Source organism: Bactrocera latifrons, unplaced genomic scaffold (assembly GCF_001853355.1).
Source record: "Bactrocera latifrons isolate USDA-ARS-PBARC rearing strain unplaced genomic scaffold, ASM185335v1 scaffold_86, whole genome shotgun sequence".
NCBI classification, from domain to species: domain Eukaryota; kingdom Metazoa; phylum Arthropoda; class Insecta; order Diptera; family Tephritidae; genus Bactrocera; species Bactrocera latifrons.
Genome location: NW_017537556.1, coordinates 925,842 through 936,596, shown reverse-complemented (window position 1 = coordinate 936,596; position 10,755 = coordinate 925,842).

Sequence of the window (10,755 nt, the reverse complement as noted above, 5' to 3'; positions counted from 1 at the left end):
GCCTATCATAAATCGATCTGTTGAGACCCGCTCAGCCTACGCGAACTTTCCGACGCTACGCCGTGCAATCGCGTTGCAATAAAGGTAAACAAGTTGGTGGGGGAAACGAACACTTGACCAAGCAAAGGGTCGCACGAAATTAAATGCCAACTGCGGTGAATGCAAACTCTTAAGCGGAAATTTCGCAAATTTTAAACAAGTGTTTTTTGGAATGTAAGTGCATGTTATATAAATGAAAAAAAAGTCAAAATTTTAATAATAAGGACCTCATGCGGTGCTTATTAGTGTATTAGAGAATGTAACAGTAGTGAAAAAAAAAAATGAAAAAAAACTCACACAAACACACACAAAACGTGAGCTGAAAGGACGATCCCATTGAGAAACCCCGCCAGCCACACCCACTAAATTGCAGTAGCGCCTGAACCATTGTGCCGCGACCACACAAAGGTGTGTAAACACTAATTGTTCGCATTTCGAGTATTTGAAGAGGACCGACATGCACTCAACAGCCTGGCATTGCATTCATTCCAACCCACTTATGGACTCATATAAAAAAGCGAGCAGAAGAAGAAGAGCAGGAAAAAAGCCGAACATTACCCAATGCACTGCGGCAACGCAATAATAAAAGTCTTACTAAGTTCATAATGAAAAATGGTAAAGGTAATAAAAAAAGGGCGCACACACACACATACATACACAAACGCACACACTAGTCAGAAATGCGTGTATGTGTGTGTTGATGGTAGTTCGTAGCAAAATACAAATTAAATAGCTTGACAAGAAAGTCGCTCACAAGGGGTTGCATTTCTTTATGAGTACCGTTACAGGCACATACACACACACGCACACACATACCTTCATATACGAATTGCACACACACATGCTGCTGTTGCTGCCACTGAATTGCTCATTTAGGAAGGCACACTTCAGCGTTAAGGAGCATACAACAACCACAACAACAGCGCAAACAACTTTTTACCGTCAGCGCAGCTTTGTTGCAGCGCACCACAAGGAGCGCAATAAAAAAGGCAAAAATATATGGTATAATGGGAAAAAATGTCAGGAGTGGCTGCACTTAAGTGTCGACTTACGCTTTGCCTTGGGAGTCAAATGCGTCGTTTTTTCGTCAAATGAAAAAAAAAGAAAACTTAAAATAAAAATAAAACCCAAACTAAATACTCACAAGAAATGCAAAGGAGCTTTAATCCTCCTACTTCTGATTGCATTGGATGGATCTAATATCGAACACGCTATCACAATACCATTTATCGAAAAGAAATACTTGAGAAAGCGAGAGATTCTTCGGACGACACGTTCTTGGGAGGTTAAGGTTTTCAAAAAATTTTGGGAATTCTACGACTTTTTTTAGGCTTTGTTGCTAAAAAAAGTGACCGGAAATAGGCTCTAACTAGGATTTATAAATTTATTTTCCAAATAAAACTGAAATCTGAGGATATCATCATCTGCTTTACATGAAATTTTCTATCCAAAAGATACTTTTTTTTTTTGTTTCTAAAGCAAAACATTAGTTTATGACCCGTTTATTAGGCATGAACTAATTTTGAATTTTAATTTGTTGGGCTATATCTATATTGATATGGTAAATTACATATAAGATTTAGGGTGTTCTAATATTTCAGAGAAGGGAAATACGATCAGCATTGCGGCAGCGGCTCATGAAAAGTTCCAAGAAGATCGGACGTTTTCGAGCCAAATTTTGTCCAGCAATGGGTGGTAAACAAGCAAAATTTGCCGCATTTGGAACGAAGAGCAACTTGAAGAGATTTAAGAGCTGCCATTTCAATCAGAAAAACAACAGTTTGGTGTGGTTTGTGGATGGGGTGTATCATCGGTTAATATTTCTTCAAAAATAATGCCGGTGAGAACGTAGCCGCCAATGGCGTACGTTACAAAACATCACGTGTGTCATACACCCGCTACTAAAAAGTCAAAGAATCTTAAATATAGCTTTATCAACATACGATGGTTTTCATTACTGAACAGAACCTTATATTGACATAGCTGTGAGAACAAAATTTGGCGATTTCATTTTATCATTTCCTTTCAACCATATTACGATCGTTCTTCGTGACATTTTAATTAATGTCTACCACAATTCCAAAATATATATTTTCAAGTGCCGATTTTCATTGAAGATAATTTACGATCAACGTTTTCAAGTTTCCATATTTAAGTCACATTAGCACCGGCATCTAAGTATTTTTATATTTCTAGAAAATAAATACAGGGCGGACCATTATTTATGTTAAACAGAAAGAAATAGTCGATGGAAACGATGGAAAGACTTAAAGAAATTGGTTGTGCATGTTACAGTGCGAATCAGAGTGTTCAACTTCAACTTCAAATTCCTTTGTGTCTTGTGCTGAAATGTGCTGACTTTTATAGATCACCGAAGTCTCCGTATTCGACTCCTGCCCAATCCTTTTTTATGTTGTTATTTTGGAAACAAAATATACTTCAGTAACTTTCAGGTCTTTGACTAGCCTCTTCTCTCTTTTTCTAAATGGTTCAATGTTCGAATATGGTGCAGCCTGTAATTATTAGACCCATTGAGTTTTCCGGGACGTAGGACAGTTTTGGAATTATTGTTCGCTTCGGAAGCACTGATGAAACCAATTTTTGACTCCCGAAAAGGTTGTTCAAGTATTATATCATATAAATGCTGTAGTTGAGTATAAGGATAGGCATTGAGCTCTTCTGAGACATTGTGAATTTGGCAAATATAATATAATGACTGACATGAAAATTTCCCTGAGATAAGATAAGAACCGCATTAAGCTCCCAATTAAAGTTAAATTATTTAGATTTTTTTTAGTAATCGCTACGCGGGAGGTCAGTCTAAACAGGTTCACGATGAATTGTTGTACTCTTCAATTGACTCTTCAAGTCACTGTAAAAGATGGGCATAGTGAACTTTTTCAGGGATGGTTCGAAAATAGGAGGTTGGAAAGTCTTCTGTAAGAAGATGTCCATCAAAATTAGTTTTTAGTTTTAAGCAGAAGTGACTGACATTAAGGTAATAATAGAAGTATTGTTCCGAAGTGCAGCTTTTTTCCTTGAGGCGAGTATATATTCCGGCAGCCGAGCGACAATACTAGCATTGAGCTGGTAAACTGTGCACTCAAAGTTAGTGAAGTACTGTATGTTCTTATTAAGCTTCAAGCTACTTTATTGTCAGACTCATTTGGATGTCTGGTCATGGTGAAATCACTAAATATTATAAAGCCGATTAGCTAGCAAGATTAGGAGCAAGAGTGGCTACCACCACATCGAAGTGGGAAAGAACTGGATCTCCGTTGACCACTTGCGTTTTAGCGTTGGATATATGGATCATGCGTGCATTGGTCGGTGGTATGATATCTACTGAGCTACTTGTCCTTAAGAAAGTACATCTTGTCTCAATCGTAGGAGTTCTTACTGGATTTTGTCCAGTAGGTATCCATGTCGTAAGGCTCCAAATCCAGTCAGACGTAAATTATCAAAGTTGTATGGAAGAGGGTGAGGTGGAAATATCCAGGCATTATCTAATCCATTTTCGACCATATGCAAGATTGAGAATAAAGCATCTTAGCAGTCTTACCTTCGGCGAACCAAGAGACGTAGCCGCCTTAACAAATTTGTGATAGGCTCAACATTTTTTGACGATTCGTAAGGGTCTTACGATCTATTGTATAGGTGTAGTAGAATCATAACGGGCTGTTTTTAAAAGCGGTTGAAGTGAGATCGCTGTTAGGATCGACTAATTTACCTAATATAACCGCGGTGATTTAAGAATATTTCGGCTTCTTTTTGTGAATAATATTCAGTTCCAAAAAAAAAATATATATATATACAGTGTAGCTATATTCTTATAGTCAAAAAAGCATAAAAAAAATATTATTTTGTAAAGATTTTTACTTAAAAACATGCTTAAACGTTTAATTCGATTTCGTACGAAAACTCGATTCTGTCTGAACACTAACCACCAGAAATCAATAAACACAGAAAAATCTAATATTTTTACGAAAACAAAAAGAAAATTTGAATGGTTTTTGCATGTTTTCGTTTCCTGGCAATTACTTGCCGGCACATCTACAAGCCTCCAGCAGTAATACTGAAAACAACAACAACAACAGACAAATGAAATGGAATTGTTAGACAAGTGAAACACAATTGTGGAATAATTCTTAAGTATTTATTTACATATAAAATCTCTGAGCAACTCGGCACAGGGACGCGCAGGTTTGAGTTGGAAGCATGTTGCACCTTTGTTGATTTAGTCTAATGTGGCATTGCTATTTACAACAGCATATATATAGTATATATATCTACTATAACAAAAATTCCGAGTAAATTCATGGTTGGACGGTGTTAATGCGCTGCCTAGACAACACGGGTGGAAAAAAAAATATATTTCAATTGTTGTTAAAGCATCCCACCAACACAACAACAATAGCAATTACAATAACTGCAACAAGAAGTTGGGCGAAGTTAGTTCAGTTGTGGCGTGCTGAGCCGATTACCAAATTAAGCTGCGTGTTGACATGGATTCGTTTTCATTGATTACCCATTTAAGAGGGGAAAGGGGTTAATATAAATAATTGTATGATATCTAATACATTTTTTCCACTTTCATGCACTTTCTACTTGCAGTGCTCTGCAAGCAGCTGTAACAAGTGTAATGACGAATACATACACACAAACATTTGCGAAAACAATAAGACAGCGAATTATAGATATTACTTTCTATGCACGCAATGTGGGGAGGGAGATTGGCTAGAGAATAATTTCATCAAAAACATGATACATGGCAACACTAGCCACCCACTTGCTTCTACTGCGGCACACTTGCATACTTCGGTTATCGGCAAATCTCAGCGAACGCTTTTAACTTCCAAAATTTAATAATGACATTTGTTACATTTCATTCATGGTAATACATATATATATATAGTTCAGATAATCAATCAGTCAGCGCACGATTCTGTGGGTGGTGGTCATTTGTGGCTGAGGCAGTGAGAGGGGTAGCAAGTAAACAAGAGCTTATTAGGGTGAGTCTTTTTACCAGGAAAACTCTTTTTAACTGAAATTGAATTCACTTACTACTACTTATAAAGATTTCAGTTTGTTCTAAATCTAAAAAGTATTTGATTTTACCTATTAAAATAAACATTAAAATCCAAATATCTTTCACTACAAATATCTCCAAAATATTAAAACATATAATTTATTTGCTAAAAGCACTATCGAGAACATTTGAAATCTTGACAATTTATCAAAAAAATATCTTTTTAGTTAAGACATAGAATAAAAAATATTGATACATTGGCAATCTTGACAAAATATCAAGAGGTTGAATTTGTCAAGTACACAGAATAAATGTGAGAATGAAAAACTGAACTTGGACATCGGGTGCAATCAAACATTTTATACTCTTGCAACTTGAAAGAATCAGCTCCAAGGAAATATCTTACGGTGTAAAAAGGCATTCAGAGCATCGGAATCCAAGCAATTTCATACATACTTGGACATTCCCTGGTCGACATACGCATTGTTAGAAAAAACAAAATCATTCCACGAAGATTGGGACAAAAAAGCACTTTGAAATTGTAAATAAAGTTAAAAATATTTAACTATTCATCAATATTAAATTAGTCGCCTTTCAAGTTATCCCCATATTCCAATCCATGAAACACGTTTCATCTCTTCGATATATTGAAAGCGGGTTGTTGACTTATTTGCATGACAAACTCATAAACCCCAGTCTCGTCGGCAGTTATGATGCTTTACACGATTGTGCGATCGGTATTCGCACGGTCAAACATGTCCAAAGAGACCCACTTGTTTTACTATTTTTGGAAAAAATAAGCTTTGCCGAGACGAGTCGAGCAAGAACGAATGTCTTAGCCAATATATCCACCAAAATTATTTGATCGATTTTTATAAAAATCAGTTATCCGGCGAATTTAATTACAATTTATGGGTGCTTTTTTGTCCCAATGTATGTAGTATATGAGAGTTGGTGGTAGTAACGACCGGATCTTACCTATTTTTGACAATACCACATACCACCAAGAAAGGTTCCCTAGATTTCGTAAAATACTTCACATACAATCACTAATCACATGGAGCCGGATGTTCGAAAATCCTGATATTAGTTATATGGAAGCCACTCAGGTTTTCGACCAATCACATATTGGCCGAAATATCCGGTATAAAATCACCCACAAGTTCTAAAATCTTGACCGATGTTTTCGGTTAAAAGTCAATACAGACACTGTGGTCCACATATTCGGTACCTAAATATTTGAACAGTTTCACTTCGATTTGGTCCATCTTTGATCATAAGGTGGCATACCCTGAAGTCAATGCTCGTGAAAAGCTCGTGAAAAGTTTTTCCGTTATATCGTTTGCTTCTTGATTTGTACACTGGAATGTGAATGAATCAAATGAAAGTTAAAATTGAAAGTAGGCGTGTCTGTAGTCCGATTTAGCTCATTTGCAGACTGTAAAATAGGATTGTGTGAAGAACGCCACGGACTAAATTTAATCGAAATCGGTCGAGCGGGTCGCGAAGTGTGGGATTTCACCTAAAAGTGGGCGGTGCCACGCCCGTCTTCCACTTTTTACCCCAGATCCCATAAAATTATACCATATTTAGTCATTGATTTATCGCACATTTAGTAGTTTATGATTATATGGTTAAGGTGATATGAGGAGTGAACGGGGTTCCGACTTAATCTATTTTTACAGTGTCGATTAGAGTACTAAAGGGATTTATTGTCGTATAAGTACTTTAGTAGATTAGTACATTAAACCAAATAGACGACGGACCACTTTTGCAAAGGCCAGTCCACACGAAGCTTATAAGTGCATAGAAAATTGAGTTGAGCGCTGGCATATTTGTATTGGCTCAGGAGCTCCATTTTTGCTTAATGCAGCTTATATTTGATCAGATGGTAGACCGTTTCATATGGACCTTCTGGTTTAATTTTCCTGTGAAATTTAAAGTCTTAACAACACAATCCGAGGGGAATTTACTATTCGAAACAAGGTATACCGAGAATAGGCATTTAAAGGACGGTGTTTTTTTTATTAATGAGACGGTATTACAAATATACATTATTATCTCGTAAAGAAGTAGATAAATAAGAAACGTATTTTTTTAGATTTTTAGTCAAAAAGTTTAGAAAATATATACCAGTGTACCCACCCTAATGCTATATCCTGCATTACATTTCAATTGAGCATGTGGTTAGTGCGGTTTAACCCACAGCGCAGCGGCAGGCGTTTGAAGGAGAGCAGTTTTGGTGCACTTCAACAACTGGCAGTCGGCAACTGACTACATTTTAGTCAGACAAACGTAGTGGCGGCTTGCGCAGCAGTCGTCGCTCGATCAATTCCACTGAGACCGTGGATATGTAGGTCTATTAGGGTTAGCTGACTTAATCGAAAATGCGAAATTCGGCCAAGCGTGCCCGTAGATTGTTGCTGTTGTTGTTTTTGTTTTCAGTTACATTTCTTTGTTTGGCTGTTGTTATTATTCAATGCTGACATGTCTTAATGCGAAATCTATTAGCGCCTTCTGTTGCATGCCACACACAAAGCGAACGCCCATCAAGCACGCCCTCTAACACATACACATATATGCACATACATACATACATAATGAAATCTCTAAACTCTCAAGTGAGTTTTCCATCGAGCGCTGGCACGAGTAGGTGTAATTCGAGAAACCTGTTGGGCCGACCGGAGTGGAGTAGAATGGGCGAGCTGTGCACATCATCTGACCACCCCCTTCAGGCAGTCGCTTGCTCTATTTAAGTAATTGCAGTGGAAAATATGTGCTTTCAATTTGTTTCGCATTCATACTCGCACAAGTACTTCGAGCAAAGATAGACACTCATGAGCAATTGTTACTGGTAATTGTTTGTTGTTGTTTTTGCAAGCAACTCTATATGTTTGTGTGAGCATGCTGTCTGCCGTCTGCTATTTGCCGCATGTTGCTGTCATACTATTACTTTTTTATGTTGACGCAAAAGTATTGAATTACCATTAGAACGGAGCCGAGCGCAACAATAGTGATGAGTACGGCGGAGTGGAGAGTGCTGAAGAAAGCTGAACAAGCTTTTATTTGGTATATTTGTGGCTTCGGTAGCAAATCACAGGGTGTAGTTGGTGTTGTTGTTGTCGTCACTTTTTTTGTTGTTTTGCATTGTGTTTTCACATTTTTATTAGTATTTTTGTTGTTGTTGCTTGTATTACTACATTTCTGGATGTTGTGTTTTTTGTTATTGTTATTATACTTGTTGTTGTTGTTTTTAACTTTGTTGTTGTTGTGCTTTTGTTTTTGTTATTATACTTGTTGTTGTTGTTTTTACGTTTGTTGTTGTTGTTGTATTTTGTTATTGCTATTATACTTGTTGTTGTTGTTTTCACATTTGTTGTTATTGTTTGCGCCTTTGTTGCTGGTAATATCTCTACATGTTGTTGTCCTTAGCTTTATTGTTGTTGTTTGTGTTTTTGCCTTAGTTGTTGTTATTTTACCGTTTCTTTGCATTTTTGTTGTTGTTGTATATCTTGTTGTTTTCAGTTTCACATTTGTTGTAGGTTGTTTTTGTTGCTGTTGTCGGTTACGTCAATGGCATGAGCAGGTGTCACGCTGAGCGGTGGTTGGCCCGAGTTAATATGCCATTTCCCACAGGACTTGTGAAAATTCATTAGTTTCTTTTCAAGATTTCAACGCGCTCTGTCACTTGTCTAATATTCTTCGCATTCACTTTCAGTTTATTTATGTATGTATGTGTATATTTGGAAGATAGCTATATTATCTTTGTTGTTGCTTGTTTTGATTTTTTTTTTATAATGGCAATACAGAAACAACTTCAGGGAACTTAGATCATTGTGAGTTATTTTCTCCATTCAAGCGCAATCCTAGCAATATTTGCTTCATTGAATTGTATAGATTTGTAAAATCTTGTTTCGAATATGGTTCCTGGCTGGAAACGGAAAGATTGATGAGTCAGTAAATTCAGCTTTCACGTGGAAACATCCATAAATGGATTGAGGTCGAGCGACTTCGCCGGGGTCCAAAAAATGGTTATCTGTAGTACTAGATTTCAGCATAGGAATTCACCAATCTACTTGTTTATCTTCGTATCGGAAGACATATCTCCAGTACTTTAAACGTGCGTACGCTGTGAAGTTCTAGCATCGACTCCGATCACTACCTTGTTGCAGCCAAGATACGCATCCGCCTCTGTGCAGCAAAAACGAGTTTACAACTGCGCTGTAGTCACTTTTTCTCTTCGCTGGCGTTAATTGCAGATTCCAATTGTAGCCAGGTCTTTCTAATGAAGTGGAGGTCTTCCTCTGCTTCCACCGACGGGTATTCCGTACAATACTTTCAGACGTGGGGCGCTTTCAACCCTTCGCACGACATGACCTAGCCAACGTAGCTGCTGTCTCTTAATTCGCTGAACTTTATCTCGTGGATTCATCAGCTGTTGCCACCGTCCATGTCACTGCATCATATAGCAGGATGGGGACAATGAGTAGACCTGTAGAATTTGGTTCTTGTTCGTCGAGAGAGAACTTTACTTCTCAATCGACTAATCCGTCCGAAGTAGCACCTGTTGACAAGAGTTACTCTGCTTTGGATTTCGAGGTTGGTATTGTTGTTGATGTTAATACTGGTTCTAAGATAGACGAAATTATCTACGACTTCGAAGTTATGACTCTTAACTGTGATGTGGGAACCAAGTCGCGAGTGCGACGACTGTTTGTTTGATGACAGGAGATATTTCGCCTTGTCTGAAACCTAACCTCGTTTGGTATCGCACGATCCAGAGAGCTCATTTCCGATCTTCACGGAGCTTTTGGTATTGCTCAACGTCAGTTTACACAGCCGTATAAATTTTCAGGGATATAACGCGGTATAAAGACAGATCCTTTTCGTGCTGTCAATAGTAGTTTTCAAATCGACAAAGAGGTGTTGTGTGGAGATCGTCTTTTCATGGATCTTTTTTAAGATTTGGTGGATGGTAAATGGTCTGTTCTTGATTTTCCAAGCCTAAAGCGACCTTATTAGTTCCAATTAGTTTGTAGGCGGCGGGCTTTAATCTTTCATACAGTGCGCATATAACACATATGTAGGTTTCATATAAATTGACCGATCGAAGTGAAGATAAAGATATTTTTTACAATTTCTTGCTATAAGAAATGCACTTGTGATGGGTATTATAGCAGCCGAAGTTAACGATTTTTTTTTTGTTTGTTTTAACTTGATTTCAAAAAAACTTTTAAAAAAATTTTATTATGTTTTGACGTTCTAGATAAAAAGAATTGGGGCAACTTTGAACTAAGATTTGCATTCTTAGAAGCGAGAGTGAAATGAAAGGGATTAAAATTTTATTAAATGTATTTAGGACTAATAAACCAGTTGAACGACCCAGTATGCAAACCGTTTCTTACTTATTTCCTCCAACCTCATCAATTATATATTTTTCAAGTCTTTTACTTTTGCTTTTTACTTTCTTTTCAAAATCTATAGCACTTGTTATCGATACTGTCAATATTATTTGTAGTTGCTGTTGTTGTACGGTTACCCAAATTCATTGTGGCATTTATTATTCCGTTTGACAGCATTTGTAGTTCATTAAAATTGTAGCAGTTTCGCCGCAATTTGCCAAGCACTACATGTATACAAATAAATATGCACATATACATATACATCTTTACATACATATATGAAAT